Source organism: Varanus komodoensis, unplaced genomic scaffold (assembly GCF_004798865.1).
Source record: "Varanus komodoensis strain SLA01 unplaced genomic scaffold, ASM479886v1 scaffold28, whole genome shotgun sequence".
Classification (NCBI taxonomy): Eukaryota; Metazoa; Chordata; class Lepidosauria; order Squamata; family Varanidae; genus Varanus; species Varanus komodoensis.
In genome coordinates, this window is record NW_025335727.1 from 4,921,234 (window position 1) to 4,941,919 (window position 20,686).

At 42.5% G+C, this 20,686-nt stretch overlaps 1 protein-coding gene across 14 annotated transcripts in view; it reads left to right on the forward strand.

Moving 5' to 3' along the window:
- TBL1XR1 (TBL1X receptor 1) overlaps positions 1–20,686 on the forward strand; it is a 190,512-nt gene that overhangs the window by 61,287 nt on the left and 108,539 nt on the right. For all 14 annotated transcript variants that reach the window (XM_044434537.1, XM_044434533.1, XM_044434539.1 and 11 more), the window contains one exon: positions 18,154–18,218. The gene's annotated coding sequence lies outside the window, so the exon portion shown is untranslated. The remainder of the gene's footprint in view (positions 1–18,153; positions 18,219–20,686) is intronic.

Genomic DNA, 20,686 nt, shown 5'->3' on the forward strand with positions numbered 1-20,686 from the left:
ATTTTATCCTTATAACAGCTCTGTGAGATAGGTTAGACCGAGAGTCTGTGAGAGTCATGGTGAGTGGGGACTAGAACCCAGATCTCCCAGGTTTCATACCAGTATTTGAATCACTGTGCCATGCTGGCTCTCTAGTATAACAGCTATACTAGAAAGGAATATTTGAAGATACATTCTTGGTTTTTGTCATCTCTTCCTACCCTGATTGTAAATAAAGCAAAACAAATGAACAAACCACCCAAACCTTACATTTTAGTAACTTTTGATAAATTATGAAGAAGTTAATAGTCAAAATACAACAGAACATAGTAAGAAGAAGGAAAATGAAGAATTGTTAAAACAGGAAGTGTGTCTTTTAGTCCAGTCCTGTGCATGTTCATTCAGAAGCAAGTATGGACATCCACTTGGTAGGCGTGCAATGAGCAGAGCTGGCTGGAGCCAGGGATCAGACTAGATGGCCCAGGGAGCCCCTTCTGACTCGCTCTGTTTCTATGTTTCTATGTATCACTGAACTCTGTGGAGCTGGTAGGTCTAGGATTATAACCTTAATTACGAACATTAAATGCCTGTAACTCTCATTTAGCAGATAAAAAGTGGCTTGGGCTCAAGGCTTTAAAAATATTAAGCCCCAAAGAAAGTAATGCAAAGCAAATATGTAAATGAACCTTAAAGTCCACTATTATTAAATGAAATTAACAAGATAGCTCCAGTGTGTAGCCTTTTAGGCAGCTCTTGTGATTAAAGTCCTGCAGTGCTGGTTGGTGACTGTGATAAATTTACCAAAGCACTGTTGAGATATGTGCATGCATGCATGCACGCACACACACACAGAGTGGTACCTCGGCTCGCAAACGCCTCAGTTCACAACCAAATCGGGTCGTGAACAGAAATTTCAGAAAAATTTTGCCTCATTTCACAAACTCCACATTGAGTGATGACCACACGAACATGATCGCGATTGCTGCCATCTTCCTTGCACAAGCGTGAGCGCCATTGCGCCCGTCTTCCCTGCACGAGAACAATCGCCATCGCGCCCGTTCCCCCGCCCTCCCGAGCACAATCGCGATTGCACAATTATCATTTGGACTCTCCCTCCAAACAATAACCTTCCCCCCCACCTATGTTAGTGTTATCTACTGTACTGTGCTTTGTTATTTGTTGTTCTTTGTTACTTTGTTTCAATTTTTTGTGATTAAAAAATATTTTCAGAATGGATTAACCTTATTTACATTGAACCTTATGGGAAAATTTGACTTGGCTCACAACCAGTTCAGGTTGCGACCAGAGTCCTGGAGCAGATTAAGTTCGTGAGCCGAGGTACCACTGTGTCTTGTGTGTGTGTGTGTGTATGAATGAGAGAGATATTCTTGACAACTTAAAAAAAAAAAAAACCATCTTCACATAGCACTAGACATCTGTGCTTGGATATGTACCATATTTTAATTTCATCGTGACAGAAAATAGCAAGATGCAACATAGCCAGTCATTAAGCTTTCTTTGTAGATGTAAGTCTGTACAGAAGGAATTGCAGTTAAAAGTAGGACAGGACCATAAGGTGGTCTCTCTGAGTTTATTCTGTGGAGTAGCCACTGTGTGGAATGGAGAAGCAAAACGAACGGTCGTCACCTGGAGGTGGGAGCAAAGGAATATTCAGAGATACGGCTCCAAGGTCCTGTGACCTTTGTGGTGGTCTCTGAAGCCTGGGCCTCCGTGTCCCCCATGGAAAGAAGCATGCCAGTTACCTCTCCGAGGTTGCATGTGGGCCTCAGAATGGAGAGAAAGGGGTGTGCTTGGGAGACAGGCAGGGACGAAGGCTGGGACTGCTGGGTTTAATAGATGGATAAACTATATCCGGGCAGCCCCCTGCTCCCCCTCCCCCCCCATCTAGACTGCTAAAAATAGCTGTCAAGATGAAGCGTAGGGCATGAGGCACGGTGGCAGTGGAGATTGCCAGCACTGTGCTTTTCTCAGGGTGAGGGGGGCACATTGGACTGTGGATAAATTGCCATTCCCCTAAATAAATTTCTAGGACATAATTAGTAAAATCAATCAAGGGCACAATCTTAAATACTTATTGTGGTGTTCTTAGATGTTACATGTTAACTGAAACAACCATTTTCTTGGCTGAAGAGCCTAGTAACATAGTACACTGGAGGTATTTATATTCATTTTAAGGGCTACTCCAGAAATGCCACACTGCCAAATTTCTTTCTAGATTTGGGGGTTCCAGATTACTAATGTTAGAAATTTGCAGTTCCTCCAGATTTATATGTGCCTCATTTGAATTACAAGAAGTGACTGCATGTACTCAAAACAGAAAAGGATGACAATTGTGACATTACCCATAAAATACTAACTTGTGGGTCTGCTGACTGAAAGGGGTATGCTGCATAGGCCCCAGAATGCTGATAGAAAGCTGTGCTGGATCCTAAACTAATCCTGTCTGTTACCCGCTGGCTGGAGCTGGTGTAGTTAATTCTTTTCTGTTATATTCAGCAATGCCTTTTGTAGATTTCCCACTGGTTCTGCACCAGCCTTAAAATCTGGATCGTGTGAACATGTGTGTTGAGGCATGTGCGTGGTTGTTGGGGAAGGTTACAAGAACTGCTTGGGCCTGTGGTAGAATTTTCTTCAGGGTCCCATTTTTCTGCCTCTGTGGTTGATATCTTCTTGCCTTGCTTGCTTAGGCTGCAGCTTGACAGAGACTTAGAGCGGTAGTACATCTATTCCGTATCATGGGTGTGCCCGAGAACAGCTTCCCCAGGGTGAGGAATACTCACCCTCATTTTAACTTCTGTTGCAATGCATGTATGCATTGCGTTGCACAAGACTCTCTTTGGCCCTGGACCCAGATGTTGTAGGAAATGCATTTTTCCCTTTGATCCTGAAAGTTTCCCTCTTTCCTCCCTGCTTGGTGTCCTTTGAATATTTCTAATTGGCATAATTTTTGTTGTCTGCATGGAGAACAATGTTATATGCTATAATGAGTCATACTTTTCTTTTTCTGCTGAAGTGCTTCTAAGTGTATGAACAAAATCTATGTGTTAAGCAGCCCACATCCTTTCAAAATATACTGTACCAGATACTTCACCTTTTTTCCTTCATGTGGCCTGTGTGCGTGTGCACACATGCACACTCGCATACCGCCTCTGTCCCACTCCAGGCTGGGTATTTTTTATTGTGGCTTTTCTAGGATACTTTGGAATGTGAGAAATCTAAGGTTAGCTGCTATATTAATTGCAGGTTAAATGAGTTTAGAAAAATAGAATGTCCCTCTTGGTAGCATCTGGTGCAGTGTACACCTTCTACCAATTAGCAGCAAGAATATCCATCACAGCAAAAAATAAGCTTGAGTAATCCTGTTTTCCATGAACTACACTATGGAAACCAGCGCAGAACACAGGCAAGGTGAGAATGTGAGGGGGATCAGGCTGTCAGGTTACCATGGTGACAACATACAGGATGGAACACCCATCACCCGAATGCTGAACTGCCAATTCTTTTCATAGGTGTGAGCTTTGGTGATGAATATTTACCCTGTGTGGGCCAATATTTGCTAGAAACATCCTGTAGAATTTGAGTGGCAGCTTTGTAATTATGTTATACTATCGAACACACATGCAGACACAGGCATCTGATAGGTTACCCCCACCCCACCCACCCGTTTCAAGTACACATTTCAGAGAAAACTTATTTAAGCACACACCGGATTTATTCTGTTATGGTTTCAGTGCTTTTGTCAGATTTCCTACATAATTAGCAGACCCAAGCACATCCTCCTTTCTCACGCAGCTTAAATATTAGCTTTGCTCAATCTGTGGAAGAAAGGAATATATAATATATAAGTTGGCACGCTCATAGGAAGTGGGGAATTTTCCCTCTAGAAATAATAATCATCTCTTAAAGCAGCAACATAATAAATGTGCTGGTGGAGTGAAACCTGCCTATTTGTAGAGGTCAAAAAACAAATGTAATATGTAACAGAAATGGTACCATTCTCTTTCACACTACATTTTTGTGCTTTATTGTGAACCCAGTTGCCAAGTTTCCTTTGTAATACTCTATGTTCTCACCCCTCCCCCCATTTTACAAAAGGTGGTGGAACTTTATGGTACCTCACATAGGGGCCATAGTTTCAGGAGATTCAGTTTGAATTGCATGCATGGCCAGTTCAGTACTGGATCAGATATATCGCAGACCTCAGAGAGATGCCGTCTTTCAGAGTGAGCAGTGTAACTGCTAAATTGATCTTCCCTGATCTGTTACCCTGCAGAAGTTTTAAAATTCAGCTCATATTAGCCTGAGCCATCATGGTCCATGAATGCCAGAAGCTGTAGAGCAAAACATTTACAGGGCATGAGGTTGGACAGGGCTTTATCAAATCATCGCTTACATTATTCTTGTCCATTAGCCATGTTGGAAGGGGCTGATGCAAACTGTAGTCTGATATATCAGGAGAGAACCAGGTTGGAGAAGTTTGGACTAGATGGATTTGAAGGCAGCTTCATGTATGTTCATAATTTTCTTATGCATTTCAGTGTGTTCCAAATATTTATTTCACATATTTGAAATATGGATAGTCTTTCTTTGTGGCCCAAGTGGAGCACTGCAGGGCAGCTCACAACTGAAGTTTTTTTTTGTTTTGCTTGGTTTAAGGAAGCAAATATGAGATACTGCACTAAACTCTCCTTTTTATGATGTAAGGGCATTGCTTGTACTGGACCATATTTTAGAAATGCTATCTTTGACAGGCTTTGGCGAATGGGGTGGCATAGAAGTTTACTAAATAAATAAATGTGCTAACCAATGCCAGATGAATTCAAAATGTACCCACTGAACTTCTGTGTGTAGCAGGGTAGGGAGAGCATATTTTGAAGTGAATTTCAAAGCCAAAAACTTCAAAGAAGTGGCACTTGCTTTGATCACTTCGGTCCACTTGTCTGTGCATGCCTACTTTATTCCTCTTGTCAAATGTTGGGCAACATTGATTGGATGCTAGAGGTGTACATCGGGGCCATAGGAACATTTCCATAGGCCCAGGACGAGAAATTTCTGCTGAAGTGATGTGTGAGTTGTGCTTGGTTTGAGCACTGCCTTTCTAGCCTGCCTGCGGCATTGGTTTGTCTCTCTACAGCTGAACATTTTGTTTCTTTCTGTGCACGCAAAGTAGTAAGATGCATAAGGGGGCTGTGGGCAGGAAATGTGGAATTTGGTAGCAGAACTGAAAGCAGAATAAGGGAGAGTCCAATATTACGTTTTTGGGAAATAGCTCTGCGCAGTGGTGCAGCAGCTCTCAGGTCCCAGCACATGATTTTTAAGGATGCAGTTGATCAGAGGCTTGGGAGTTTTCCAGCTCATTTGGATGTATTTTAAAAATATGTTTAGAAAATAATCATCTTCAGTGCTTCCTGCAGTTAGCTGTGAGGGAGAATGAAACTTGGCAATATTCAAGGATGTCTTCCATGGACTGTAGTATAAAAGAGCAGTGGAATGAGATTGACATAATACAGATGTCATCACACTGCTAAAGAAGTGGGACGAATGACATCTGAAAGAATCCTAATTGAGCAAGAAAATATAAAATATGTCATATTTTTAGATCAGCTTTCATAAAAAGGGGATGCACAGTGTTTGAGGGCTGCATTGGGTGTCTGCCGAAGTAATAGGGCTCCACATATAAGTTCTGGAATATTAGGAACTGCTTTTTGTGACTATAGGCTTGTGATGTAGGCTTTATTTGTTATTACATTTCTATCCCTACTTTTTTCCTCCACTGGATCTTTGGCTGTAACTGCCCTGAGTCATCAAGCCAGTGTTACAGAAAGACTGAACAGTGTCTCAGGTGCTTAGCATTTGCTGTCCTCAGTATAAAAGAAAGTATATTCAGACAAAGTGTAACCTAACATGAGGTACTCCCAGTAACATAACTCAGTTAAAACCAAGGTCTTTACATATCCTCATCATGGGTTCTGTACATGGGTCATGGTAGATAGAGTATGGCAGAATTTTGGAGCCTGTATGATAGATTAGGCTTATAAAATAATATTAATGTAATGCTGTGATATATGTAGTGCTTTTATGAATACTGAAGGAAGACTGATCCAGAATAGAATTGTGGAAACATGGAGGAGAATTTTTTTTTGGTGCGGGGGAGTAGAATAATTCTCCATTGAACAGTGCTGTGCAATGGTGTAGCATTACTCACAGGGACATTCTTGGAGAGGGCTGAAAGGAGTTTGTAGCCTCCCTTTTGCCACACTTCATGCTGAAGTCACCAGATCAGCCCCCTCTCCCATTTCACTTCTTGTAAATGGGAAATGGAACTTTGACTTCTCCTTAGCTGGCAATGTGAATTCAGGCAAAGGAGATCTTTGTGCTTAGATTTGGCGGACACCATAGCTTAGCTTGGGAAGCTGAAATCCTTCTCCTTGAGAGCCTCAGATGTCTTTACAGCAGGGGTCTCAAACTCGTGGCCCACAGGCCAATGCCGGGATGGGCGGGGCACGGGGGAGGGGCCCTGCGGCCTTCAAAGCGCCGGCAGCACCCAGGCCGGCCGCGGGATGAGCGGCCCACCACCACCGCGGTGGTGGAATACTTGATGCGGCCCAGCCTCACCCAGACTCTAATTCCAGCGGCCCCCAGGTAAGTTGAGTTTGAGACCCCTGCTTTACAGGCTGCTGATCCACATCTTCTCTCCAGCCTCCCCTCCTCCAGCCAGAAAGAAAACTGAAAGTGGGGAGATTATATGAACCATTCCTGTGAAAATTCCCAGTCTGTGGCTCTTACTGCAATAGCTGGGAACAGTTAGCATTGGTCAACCCCTAACTATAGGTTTTTAATAGCTATGTCCAAAAAACGTTAGCTAGAATGTCTGCAATTTTGGGGTATGTGTACAAAATGTGTGTGTTCATGTACGTGCGCATGCACACACAAACACACACACTTTAAGATACCCTGGCATGCAATAGGACACTTTTTTCAATAGCATAACTTGAATTTCTATGGAAAAGTGATACAAGTCTACTTAGGAGCAAAAGTTGAAAGAGCCACTGTACCACTGCATGGATTATTCTGAGATACTACCGAAATCAGCAAAAGGAAGCACCGACCAATCTGAGCAGCATCATCTATAGCAGACAGTAAAAGAGCAAGTATGAAATCTCAGATCTGGAACCGCACATAAAAACCCAATATTCCACACAACCATGCTTTTGGCAGGCACTGTTGAAAGAAGGCAAATTTTGTATGATAAACAATTTACTTTCTGAGAAAAAAGGGAGAACTGAAGGTATCTAACCAACTGCGTCTCTCCAGTTGACCACAGCAGGAACTCTTTCAACTTACCCTGACAATTTTGTTTGGCTACAGTGGATCTACTCCTTGAGCACTGAACAGAAACAAAATGCTTCTAAATCAGCACATAATTGTATATAGAGGGGCAGAAGGATTGGCTCAGTATATGCTTATAGGGAGTGCCTTGCAGAAGTATTGACTCCCTATCTTTGACATTTCCACATTGTGTTGTGGTGCAACCTGGAACTGAAATGGAGTTAATTGTTATAGTTACTGCTTGATGAGCACAAATACTTAACACTGTGAAGATGCAAACTATTTTTATGATGGCAGGAAAGCTGAGTAAACGCAACCAACTGCATTTGTTGGTTGCATAAGTATTCACCCTCTTGCTGAATGTCTAAATGAGCTCTGGTGTAACCCACTGCCTCTGGAGTACTGGAGGTAGTTAACTAGATTCCACCTGTGCAATTCAGTGCTGTGATCTCAGATTAAATGCACCTCTTTTTGGAAGGCCCCATCACTATCGGAGAGCATATCTAAACAAACAGCAGCATGAAGACCAAGCAACCATCAAAACAACTCTAGGATAAAGTTGTGCAGCAACACCAATCAGAGTTGTGTGATTAAAAAGAAATAATCCAAACTATGAATTTCATCTGGAGTACATTAAATTTACTCTTAAAACAGAATGGAAAGAATATGACTTAACCATGACTCTTCCTAGACAAAGCCATCTACCAAAATTCATTGACCAGGGAAGGAGGAGGTTCGTTGGAGAACCCACCAGGAGTTAAGTGGTGGCTCTGAGGGAGCTGGAAAGACCCACAGCTGAGATGAAAGATACCATCTGCAGGTTAATTACCACTCAGACGCTCCATAAAGGTGGATTTACAAAAGTCAGTGCTGAAACAAACATACATATGCAAAACAATTTAGAGTTTGGGGAAAAACATGTGGGAAAGGGTTATTTCATCTAGTACAACCAAAATTCAATTTCTTGGTCTTTCTTGAAAATGCTGTGGTTGGTGGAAATTGAACAGTGTTCATTGACCTGAGAACACTCATCCCCACAGTGAACCATGGTAATATCATCATGTTGTGGGGATGCTTTTTCTTGGTCAGGACTAAGGGCAAGATGGATGATGGCAAACATTCATTCATTCATTCATTAAAAGCTTTTCTTCGTCGTGGCCTCTGTGCATCACACATATGGGTGCTGCGCTTGCGCAGTGCCTAAGGCTGGAAAGATTACAAAACTAACGGTTTTTGGCGGGAAAACGCCGCTCCCCTCCCCCTCAACAATGTAAATGGAGCAGAGTGTCCGCCATTTTCTCAGTCTTTTGCGACTGCCATTCGCTGTGCCTCGAGCCTTTATCTGTCTTTATCTTTTATTATACCAAGATAATAAAACCCCAGTTAAAATCATCTAAACATTAAAATGATGGGGAAATAAAAGGGTTTTCACCCGATGCCAAAAAGAATATAGCATCGGCACCAGGCAAACCTCTCTGGGGAATACAGGACAATTCTATAGGAAAACCTGTTTCATTCTGCAGGGAGCCTGGTATTGGGGTACAGCTTCACTTTCCAGCAGGATGATGACCCTAAACACACAGCTACAGTATGATTGAAGTGGTTTAAAAGTAAGAATCTGAATGTCTTAGAATGGTCCAGTCAAAGCCCAGACCTTAGTTTTATTGGGAATCCCTGGCAAGACTTGAAAGCAAGGGTTCACCAATGGTTCCCATCCAACTGAACAGGTGGAGCAGTTTTGCCAGAAACAGTGGGCAGACCCTGCAGGATCCAGGTGTGCAAAACTGATGAAGACGTATCCAAGGAGGCTTGCAGCTGTACTTGCTGTGAAAGTTTTTCAGTATTGATTCTGGGTGTGGGGGGTGAATACTTAAACAAGGACCTAGTGCAGTTGGTACAGGAGCAACTGTTGAGGACAGGAACTGAGAAAGCATTGTTTTAAGTCTGCCACGAAGACGTTGGCTTATTGCAGAACTATGGAAACAACCGTGGGAATGACATTGCTCTGAAGATACATATATTGGCAAATTGAAAGTCATTGTGGATAAATATATAGTGGCAAGGGTTTGATGGCTAGATGTACCATAGCCCCATTTGGAATTATATTCCTGATGGTTTGTCCCTCTTTGTGTGAGACAGTGTTTGAAATGGCCTCACCATCCAGGGTGGTGGCGATGGTAAGCTGTGGGACATTGCCAACGAATTGTAATTTCCTTTGACGCTTTCCTTTCATGGGCCTCGCATTCTAGGCCTGTGTTTGCCGACACATGCAACAGTGGGTCACATAAGAAAATTTCTCTCTGCTCTTGACCCCCACCCCACCCCCCGCACACACACAGCTTCTCAGATTGTTGATGTGGCAGCTTCTGGATCTTGCTGCTGACAGAGACCAAAATAGTAATTATTGTAAGTGAGACCAGCTATGAAAAGTTGCATTACGTCCTCACTTCCCTCATACAAGGGCTCCTGGTCAGTCTTACCCATGCCATCCTCCCATCTATATGTCCTCTTTCCCGTGTTTCTCCCCTACTGACATTCAGCCCTCCATGGCTGTTGTGCATGAGCAGCTCCCCCAGGTGACATGGAAGAGAAGGCCACCTGATCTCACCTGCAGATATTTGCATGATGAAGGGCCAGGGGAGGAAGGCAGTGAAGGATGACTGTCAGTCTGTGAACCTCAGGAAGCTCTTTAAATGGCTTCCTTTTACAAATCTGTCTTTGTAGTGTCTTGCTGCTGGCCTGCTTCAATATTCACTTACGCCTGAGTTTGACCTTTGAATATTTCTGACTCTGTGCATGTCTCTCATCCTGCAGTGCCTTCACTTGCATTCAGCCTGTACCTGGATGGTTCACACACCTTTGCCATCCCTAGTCCTTGTGTCCCTTCCCAAGTACACATGCCACTTATATTTCAGAGTGGACAGTTTGGAGTGTGTGTGCTCGATGATGATAATTGTACTTCTGTAAACCCTGGAAAGGCATGTTTCCTGACTTTTTTAATTTGTTCCCCAGTTTTGCTCTCTTTTTATTTGTACTTTCTATTTGCATTATTTATTCCAGGTTATATGCTGCCTTTCTACTCATGGCAGTCAAGGTGGGTGAAAGAGTCACTAGTCTTAAGTTCCAGTGCCACTTGTATCTGCAGTGTTTCGATGAATTTGTTTGTCTGCCCATATGAGGGGTTTTCAAAAAGTTTCCACACTTTTATATTTTATAAATATATTTCATATATTTTTTGCTGATGGCATAAAAAGTTGGTATGACTCTGGGAAAAATGCATTGCAAGGGAAGGTGATTATGTAGAAAAGTGATGTAAAACTTTCTGAAGACCCCTCATATATATGGGATAGCAACGATGGTTACTTTGCTTGATTTAGAAATCTTGTAACTAATTTAGGTTGAATTTTTTTATTTAAATAAAAACATACTATAAAACTGTTATGGAGTGTGTTTTGTCTGTCAGTCCAGGAATTTGTCTCCTCCTTAGTTGTTGGTGAGCTCTGCATTTTGACATTGTAGATGCCCTAGCAGGATGGTCAGCCACCGCGAGGACCTGGCTGGCTCAATCAACCTTTGGAGAAATGGCTAGAATGCCGGAAATGTTTGGTTCCAACTGATCACTGTTAGTACTGGGTGGACTAATTGGCTTGCATATGACAGGCTGAGAAGGTTAAGTGTAAATAATGCTAGTCTGTGTTTTTCTCATTGCAAGTTTGCAAATTTTAAGACTTGTTGTGAACTCATTCTTGTAAATGGGAAAGAGGCAGAGGAGATGCAAGATTACAGAGCTGTCAAATACAGTTTACCTGTCACCTGCGGTCAATGCTCCTGTGTGAATGTGCTAAAGGATTTATACAGGTTGTGATTCTGTGCAAAATGCAATGGCTGCTGTGGGCCTGACTCCTATTTTCCATGTTTTGGGGATGTAGCACTTGCTAAAAATATTTTTTTCTCGCATAGTTAGCAGTTTTGTCCTGGCTCTCATAGTCTAAAAGACATTGGGTAGGGTGGATCCATGGAAATGTGTGGGGCTTAACCAATATTGGATATGGTTCATTGGGTATAACTTAACAATTTTTGTCAGTTTCCTTTTTGCTTGAGAGGCATTGCTTACTAGGCTGCCATTAAAAAATGTTTAATATGGGGTAGTGTATACATGTGGTACCTTTTTAGGAAGACAGTTTTAACCCAAAGTCTAATCCTAAACAAGAAGTAATTTATCCTGGTTAGGAAGCCAGCTTGGGTGTGCAGAGCTAGTCCAAAACCTGCAAAACATAAACCTCCATGGGGCTGATGGCTTGGGACCAAAGGTAGTTGTGGATGAGAATGTGGGTTCCTGGTTCTAACCACTAAAGTTCTATAGGCTTAGAAGAGAAGGTTTGTTTGTTTATTTCAGATAAAGTTTAGGCTGCTGCTAAGAGTAGAACCCTCTCAAGGCAGTATAGAGTATAAAAATAATATAAAATTATAAAATAATATAAAATCTTTAACCTGCTAAAAAGTGTTCGATAACCTTCTAAAAGAAAAAGAGATAACACAAATTAAACTTGCAACCCACTGACTATGGAATGGCCAGTAAAATAAGTGCTGCCTCAGAACCTCCTGAAAACTTGTAAAGAAGGGGCCTGGTGTGGGGCCACCATGGAGAATGTCCCTTCTGTTGTACTTTCCAGCTCAACTGTGCTTGACTGTGGGCAGGTAGGAAGGGTATTTTCTGATGACCTCAAAGTGCAGGCTGGCTGGCTAGCAAGAAGACGGTCCTTCAAGTATCTGGAGCCCAACATGTGTAAGGCTTTAAAGTTGGGCTCAGAAAACATATTAGCAGGAAAGCAGTAGTGCTATCAGAAAAGCAGGCTGCCCACCTCCCAGTGATATCCTGGTGGCTGCATTCTGCTCCAGCAGAGGTTTACACCCTTAAAGGTGTACAAAACAGATTCTGTTGACTGGAAGGCTGAATGAAGCCTTTAGACTGGCCAACACGCTAGGATTGATGCATACTAGGAGGCTGTCTTTAGTTGGCCACCAGAATTCCAAGGTTTGACTTTCTGTTGCTTTTGCTGCTTCCTACACATACCAGCTCCCCGTTTCTTCAGATCTGTGGCTGCCTGAGTGCACCGTCTTGGTCCTGAGAAGTTGCAGGTAAAAACCTTGTGAGTTAGGAATATGAATGCAGTATACATAATTATTGGCAGAAGAGTTGTACATGCAGTCTTGCTATTGGACACAGTAGACATTTGTCCAGGAATGATAAACTCTAAGGAGAATTTTGTTGTAAGGTTCAGGACATAATCCCTAGTATCTCGTATAGCTAGGACAGTAATATTTCTTTCCAGTACACTGGCTTTTTTATGAGGTAAAAAAGTATGTTTCATTAATATACAGCAGATTACAAATAGTTACATTTTTCATTGCAAGTTCACACTGACTCCATTGCCTTAGGGGATCTTTGGTATTAATTTACAGCTGTACAGATTAAACAGGTAAAGTCAGTGAGTAATGCTAATACGCATATAATTTCTTATTGCTTGCATACGTTTTGACTTTTGTGTGTGACTTGTTTCTTGAGGAAAATGTAACAGCATCGTAAAATGCATTTCAGTTTTGTTGCATTTCATCAGCTGGTATTAAACATGAGATTAGATGGAAGAGAAAAAACAACAAAAAGCAGCTGTCAGCGTAAAAGAACTTCTAGGTAGGCCCTTTTGACCTGGTCTGTCATACATTCTGCACTCCCCAGTTGCACCATTGGTCATGCTGTCTGGGGATGATGGGAACTGAATGTACTAAATGAACAGTGGCAGTTTCCCCCCACCCTCATAATGGCACAGGGAATTTTTCACACGGATCATGAAGTATTGATCTTGGTTAAAAATCACCCAGTTTCAGGTGCAAAAAAGGTGTAGCTGAAGGGTAGGTCTTTTTGTTGTGTCTCCTCCAACCTCGCATGGCTTGGAATAACTCAAACTAAGAGCAAACTTACATGCCTGTACGAGCTAGACACATGATACCTAGAGCAGCACCATGCCTGCTGGCATTTCTAGGCACTCGGCCATGGTGTACTTCTATAGCCCCCTGAGGGGGGGGGACAGGTTCTTAACTGTCTCTCAAGCTAATAACCAGTACCAGTACCCCTAGGCATCAAACCATATCACTGGCAAAGCTATGCATATTTCACTTTCAATTTAATCAGATATATTTACATGCATTCAAATTAATCAGTGTGTTTTAAAAACAAAACAAGCTTGAGGTGCACACCACTGGGGGCCCTTCATCCAAGATTGGTTCTTGATGCTGGAGTGCAGAACCCAACTTTAGCCGGGTGGTCTTGGTGCTACCGTGTAGGCAGAAGTGCGGATCCTCTTTCATAGGTAGATGTACTGATACCATGACTGTGTTGCTGCTTTGTTCGCAGGCTGAAAGGGCAGGGTACATTTCCTGCAGGTGATAGAAAGATCTGTAAGCTCACAGAAAAGTACTCTACCCCCTGTGTTAGGTGGGTAGAGCTCACCCACAGGGCATGCACCCCATTTGCAGAAGTCTGAGCATTCTGTTTGATGCAAGGCTTGTGATCCTGAGGCATATCTGCAAGGAAGCCAACTTAGAGCTTGTGGAACTTGGAAGCTTCATACTCCTTGCGGATGCTTTTTGATTCAATGACTATGTATTCATTCCCACTCCAGTCCCTCATGTTGTTGTAGGACGGACAGTTACTATGTGTGTGGTCACTTGTCATCCCTCACCTCAGTTACATCTGTGCAATTATTGGATCTGTAAATGCCAACTTCAGTGTGACATGAAGCCTTTACTGCACAATGTGCATCTTGTCTTTTCCTCATGTTTTCACATGGGATCAGAGAGCGGCAGTGCCACTTTGTACATTTCCTAGTCTCAGGATTGCTGCAGTGCAGTGGTTGGTAACGGTGAAAAGAGTTGGTCCCCTTTCCTCACTTCTGCACCCCAGTTCAAAAAAAAGCTTCAGTGGAACAAATTCATTCATTTTTGCCCAGATCCAAAGGGTGCCTTCAGTTTGTGTAAGCATTACTCATGCAAGCTCCCAGCCCCCGGGCATTTTCCCCTGTTGGGCTGCACAAAGGCATCAGTCCAATTGGGGGGGGGGGCATGCGTGAGCATCAGGGTGTACCTATTTGGATCCCATTCTCAGTCTCCCTCATAAGAGCAACTAAACCAGCCTTTTGTATTTAAGCCCATCATAGAGACTGCATCATTATCTTTCACGTTCTTTCCTGCTGTTTGGTTTGCTCTAGAATCATGTGTTCTTGCTGCAGCATATTCCAGTTAGAAGAAATCTTTGAACTGATAATGAACTGATGTGCTTTTCTCTTTTTCCTTCCCATCCCTCTTCCTGGGAATGAAATTGTCAGCTTGTATTTAGAATCTTCACCTGCAGACAGGGGGGTCCTTCTGCCTTCAGAAGGTTTCTGATCTCCTGGAGTGTTTCTGCTGGTAGAAGAAGGTGCAGGACAACTTTGCCAGTTCCCCCATTGTCCTGGAGCACACTGTGGGCTTGAACATTTCCTATGGAAGCTTGCAGGGGTCCTCCAGAACAGCATGAGGTTATTACTGGGATTTGAAAAAGAGAGAACGTACAGGTACATTTCTTTCGTTATCTGAACTGATCTCCATGGAACTCCACTCAGGTAGTGTTCCTGCTGGTGAGGGTGGGAAATGCTGGATAATCCAATGTATTTTCTTTTGTACTGATAGTGTATTTAGTGTTTTGGTGGAAGGAATTATGCCATTTAGCAAATGGACCATTGCTCTGCTGCATCCCAGCCTTACGGAGATCTTTTACTTGCAAACTTACTGTTCTCATGCAGCCTCTCCTTATTATTCCATGGCAGAAGTACTTCTGAATGTCGTGGTGGTTTCCAGAAACCTAGCAGAATGTTCTCAGAGCATTTCATTTTTCCTTATAAATTACTCTTTCAGAGGCAGCTGCTCCGAGCAATGCGTGGGCTTCACTAGCTGAGTGATGATGCTCATAAAACCAGTGTTGAATCTTATGCATTCCCACAATTATGCACATGCCTTTTCCTTGATATTTTTTTCTTTTTATGGTCATTTAAATTTTATTAAGTTTCCTCACATTACATCCTAAAGCAGACATAACCCTTTAATATCCTCTAAATATATATATCCATATGTGTTTATGCACACATGTATCCATCCATCAGTAAATTGCCATCTAAAGACCCTACTGCACAGTATGATCCTAGGGCCATTTCACATACTGCAAAGGTGAAAACCCCAGCTTTCCACTGAGCATACAGATATACAGGTACAATTGCATCTTGAGGATTATATCTGCGCATTATATAGGCCTGGCACCTGTTCATCACACCCCATGGCAACTGCTGAAATCCAAGTATCTCTACATGTCATTGATGGTATGCCCTCCAGTGATCTGTGGAAAGTAAAACATGGAGTTCCCAGCTGACTGGTTCTGAATCAGAGAGGGGCAGCTGGTAGTGGTGTTGGTGGTGCTGCCGGGTTGACCAGTGGAGGATATGGTCTTCTAAAGCACTCTTTGCCAGGGATTCTTTCAGACCTGGAACTGGCACAATGATCGTTGCGGGGAGGGGGGGAGGGTTGTATGCACATGTCATTCTTTCAGATTGTGCTTTAATGCATCTTTATCATACACAGGTATTGCTGTTGTGCTAATGGGTCTGACTGATAGCATAATGGAGTGCTTGCTAGGACAGCTGGAAACTGCCCCAACAAAAAGCCACCAAAGATCAAGGAAAGGGCCTCCACTGACATGTCCCATTCCAAAAGCCTTAAGTTCTTGGGTTGTGCCAGTAAGCACTACTTTCCTATTCTACGAGTGGTCATTTGCACTAGCAGTTGGATTACCAGCACTGAAAACTGGCCATAGTGAAGTGTCACATTATACCCATTTATATAAAGATGCAGAGAATGATGGAAGTTAACATAGCTACTAGCTTTTGTAAGCTGCCATTGCCTGTCATAATTTGCAAACCTGTGATGATATTCTGTGTTCATACTGGCTTTCAACAGTTGTATCATTGTGTAGCTTGCTCCTTAAAAACCTTTTTTAATCCTTTGGATGTCATGCAAAATATGTATGGTTTTTCCCAAGTCCCATCTTTGCTTGGTTGATGCTCCACCCACTTCTATCCTGGGGCTTTTGTGACATCTGCTGATCAGAATTGCTTCTGTGAAGTAGTACCAAACCCTCTTAATGAAAAATGCTGAGCCTCCTGGATTCTCTAACCAGAGTTCAAGCCCCAATCGAATTACCACACCACTAGTGCAAAGGATCATGGTATTTTATATCAAGAAATTATGCATGACTGCTGAAGTGAATAGCATGGGAAATGCTACTATTGTATTAATATTTAGCTATCTTGTGCTCTATACATTTCTCTCTCTTTCTCTCTTACTGATACCAGAAGGAAAAATTTGGAGGAGTATTCCTTTAGATCTCCTCCCCTCCCCCCTCCCCCCCCCCTCGAACAGGAGGTTACAGGTGAAGAAAAAAGAGAGTCAGTACTTTAGGAAATTAAGGCATCTCTGTAGTCCTCTATCTCAAATGAAAGTTTCTCAGAAGAAAATCCCTATTCAGTGGTTACTGCTTTCAAGTCATATATGAATCTGTCTGTCACTAAATTCCTCAGCCGAAGGCCTGTTCTGTTCTTTTGTACGTTAGGTGGGTCCCATCGGGCACGTGAGCTTTGGACACACAACCCATTACCCTTCAAGTGCTAAGTGAAAGTTGGTCCATTTTCTCAGGGTTCTGGAGGCATGTAATAATGCAACTGTCTGCAGCTTTCCCTTATTAGTAATAGTGATACTGTTTCTGTTACAGTAGGGTTTTTTAATGAAAAAGTTTTATTTTTTTTCTTACTGCTATGCATTAATTTTGTATGTTAATTGTGTACCTTGGAGACTGTTAGTGAAAAGGCTTTTGGTAGATATCTCAGAGAAATACATGTTTGGCATTGGTCATGGGAGGTCAGTTTAGATAGCCTATATCCACTTAGATTGTCTCATTTTAATGGTGATTACTATGTAAGAGAGAGGTCCTAGACAAGTTCTTCTAGAACTGCAGTTGTTCAAGAAAATTGCTATGATGCCTCTTTGTCCTATTTTTTTTCCTGTCATGAAACTGAAGGTAGCATGGGAATCCCAGATTATTTCCAATCCAGACTCAGATCTGCTTATGATTGAAAATACCTCCCCCCTCTAACAATTTTCCCCCACGTATCAGTTACTGCATCTTGAAATAAGAGAGTTAAAGTCTAGGTGTATGCATACCTAGGGAGACATTACAGCTTCCACTAGCAGTGTTCTTGGTATTAATTGGAGCAACCAGTCCTTGCTAGGGAATGGGGTGATGTAGGCTTTTCAAGTATTTGAGTTTACGTGTTGCAAATCAGTGGTGTCATGTAGTTTCCTAAATCAGGATTTCCTGGGATTAGGTGAGTGCTGCATTATGAGAACCTTCCCTTTCACAGCCTGCCCAGTGCTTCATATCGTGGATTGGAGCCAGAGTTGCTACCAAACTTCCCTTTAGCTTGTGTTAATCTTAAACAGAATCTCTTCTAAATCATCACATATCAATAGGTGGAATTTAATGGTTCCCTTTGTTCCCATCCTTGGAAAAGTAAAAATTTCAACATTTCCCTTTCTCAAAGATGTGGAGGTAAAGCTTTTGTATGTCCTTTCACAAATCTTTTGGGCAATCTGGTTTAACCTCTGTCATGATGCAGTGTGTTAAAAGCTATTGTAGAATGGTTAGACCCTTTTTCTTTACTGTTTTGTCTTTTTCTATTCCAGTACCATCTTCCTGTGACTGGAGGCCTCTTACAGGAAATCTTCCACCCATCAATGCACTGCCAATGGTATGTACAATTAAATGCCCTTAGCATTGTTTTTTGTTCAAAGTGGCCTCAAATAAAATTGTCCACAGCATGGAAAGGAGAAACACCCATCCTGCTTCACAAAGGAATTTCGAAAATGAACCTTGATTTATGTTGGCCTCTGTAGCACTCTGGTTTGCTGTCAGACGGTGTCTCCGTTCATTTGACAGTCAAACCTGACAACTTGAAAATGCATCTGGTAGCAATTCTGGTGTTCCCTTCTGACTAAGCTGAAGTATTGGAGCCTCTAGTTGCAAACTTGGGTTAAGAGCACAGAATGAGACTGAGCCAGAAGAGGTCCACTGTGAAACGAGGGAGAAGGATTGGCATGCTCCAGACCAATTCCATATTTCACACAAGTGCAGCCCTTCCCACAAATTCCAACAGACTAATTGAGTAAAAATGGCTCAGTTGCCATAGAAAGTTGAGTATAGGTGAATGGCTGGTTGGAACCCTGAACAGGAATGTGCCTGCTAGGAGAAAAAAATTACTGCAACCTTTTGTTGTGGGTCTCACTTGTTAGGATACTACTTTCCTCTGTGTTCTGCCATGCAAATCAGTATTGTCAGACAGTGATTTCTCGTGCTGCTTTTGAAAAACCTACGTAACAATTTGTTGCCGCTTTTCCAGCTTTTTTACCTTTTCCCGGCTCTGTCTACCTACTTTCCTTTCTCTTGACATGAACTGCAGTCCCTTCCCCCCCCCTAGATGGGAATACAGGAAAAGATGTCTTGTGCTCGCTGTCCTTGAAGGTTGCTCAGAAGCATGCATTTGTGGCCAAGAAGGAGCCTTTTGAATAGGCAGGGGTTCAGGTTCAGTATGAATGGAAGGCTATAATGTACAATGATTTATACCTGCTCTTGGTTATATTCAACATTAAATGGCAGGAAAAAAGAGGGGCTGACTCTTTACAGCTGTGATGCACATTCATAAAACTACTAAATGATCATCCCTGCTTTGATATGAAAGGTTTTGCATATTTTGGCACATGTCTTAGAACTGTGCCAATTCTTGCATGCTAGCAATTTCAAGGTAGAGAGTGGGGTTGTAAGGGTTGTGAAAAGTCCCCATAAAAACCCTTCTAGGTGGTGATCAGTGGTGCTTTCCTGCTATGGACAGATTCCTTCCCAAATATTTTCTTACCTCTCAAAATGTTCTCAGCTGTGATATGCTGCTGCTTCTGTGCTTCTGCTTTATAGCCTAGGTCCCAGTCATTCAAGGATAAGTGCAGTGAACAAGAACATGTGGCCAATTACATCTGGTTATGTGACTGCATCATGAAAGGAAAATGAAGCCCTTGTATTACTCTCTCTCTGAGTAGTGTGTGCATATGCCCACGAGTGTAGAGGGTATGACCCTGCAGGCCAGGCACAAGGGGCTGGCTTTTAAACAGCCCTTTTTGCTGTTACTCTCTGCTTTGTAAAGAAGGCTGTTTTTCAGCAACAAATTTGAAAGCAGAGGGACTAGGTGAAGGCATGGATTGCCCGTATCTGCTCTAGGTCTGTACTCCCTATCATGCCACTGCTGGGTGACAAAACTATTGCTTTATCCTAGTTTGATAGCTAACATTAAAATAGAGCTGATTGGTTTGGATTGTTAAGTAACTCAAACTTTATGTAACCAAGGAACAGCACTCCAGAACTGGCACACAAAGACTGGGTGCCAAGGAAGAAGTGTTTTGCCTCACTTTTCTTTCCGGGCTTCATCTGTCCTACCTTTTCAGATGGGTTATGATTGTTCGAACCCACCTAGTGTATAGAACCAAGAGGTTGCCCCCCAGGTCTCAGTGCAGTTTATCTTGCCAAATAAGGCAACAATTCAAACGTTGCAAACTATTCCATTTCGAAATTTTCTGTTACACTTTCCTCTTGCTCCTTTGTTAGCTTTGTAGAGCTTCATCAGGCACATAGTGTCTGTTGTGCCTGCCTTTTACTACTCTCAGGAGAGGAAGGTGTTTCCAGTATAACATAGAAAATCCTCTTGGTGCTTTCCTCCTCACTGCTGTTGCAGTACCAAGTGAGCAGCACCCACAGGTGCAGCCCCTTGCTTTGGAACGCATTACCAAGCACCATGCGTGGGCGATGCAAGTTGTTAGGATCCAGGGAACAAAGGATTGAGTCGCCTATTACTGAAGGTAGCAGTGCAACTCTCTGGACCTTAGTATGTTCTCAGTTGCATTTCTTTGCATTTTCATGAAGCAGAAACACACATGACAGATTTTCCCCAATCACTACTTGTTCCATACTACATTCCTTTTCACTCCAAACCAGTGAAGCAAATTTTTGTTGCTAGGACACTTTAGAAACCTTTGTATGAATCGTACAGAATGTTGTCCCTTCAGCAGACTGTCCCCTCCGTTTTCATTTGTAATTATCAAGCAAATCAAGAGATATGGGTCCAGAGAATGTTTGCAAAATAACTTTTCCCTGTTCCTTTTCTACTTATTATCT